General features: G+C 64.8%; 1 protein-coding gene across 4 annotated transcripts in view; it reads left to right on the forward strand.

Moving 5' to 3' along the window:
* Positions 1-327, forward strand: part of LYAR (Ly1 antibody reactive) — a 20158-nt gene that overhangs the window by 14715 nt on the left and 5116 nt on the right. The gene's annotated exons all lie outside the window — the stretch shown is intronic.

Raw genomic sequence — 327 nt, forward strand, 5'->3', positions numbered from 1 at the left:
GTGACAAGCGCCAGGAAGAAACACAGGCGAGAGGAGGGGCAGAGCGCGGAGGAGGGTGCCGTTAGGGCAGAGGGCCCGCGAGGGCGTGGCCGAGGCCGAGGGGGCCTGGCGCGAAGTAGGAAGACGACAGGAACGGCTGCCGGGTGGGGCGAGGCCTGGCGCCAGCCACACTCGCTGTGAATGGCGGAGGCCAGCTCAGGTCTGTGGTGCTTGGCGGCTACAGTACCTGACGGTGCCGCACAAACATTATAGGACAGGCGTGAGGTTTCTTCGGAGTCTCTTTGTCCCCCTCTTCCTCCAGAGTCCGTTTCTGGGCTCATTCTCTGC

Source organism: Pteropus vampyrus, unplaced genomic scaffold (assembly GCF_000151845.1).
Source record: "Pteropus vampyrus isolate Shadow unplaced genomic scaffold, Pvam_2.0 Scaffold252, whole genome shotgun sequence".
NCBI lineage: Eukaryota > Metazoa > Chordata > Mammalia > Chiroptera > Pteropodidae > Pteropus > Pteropus vampyrus.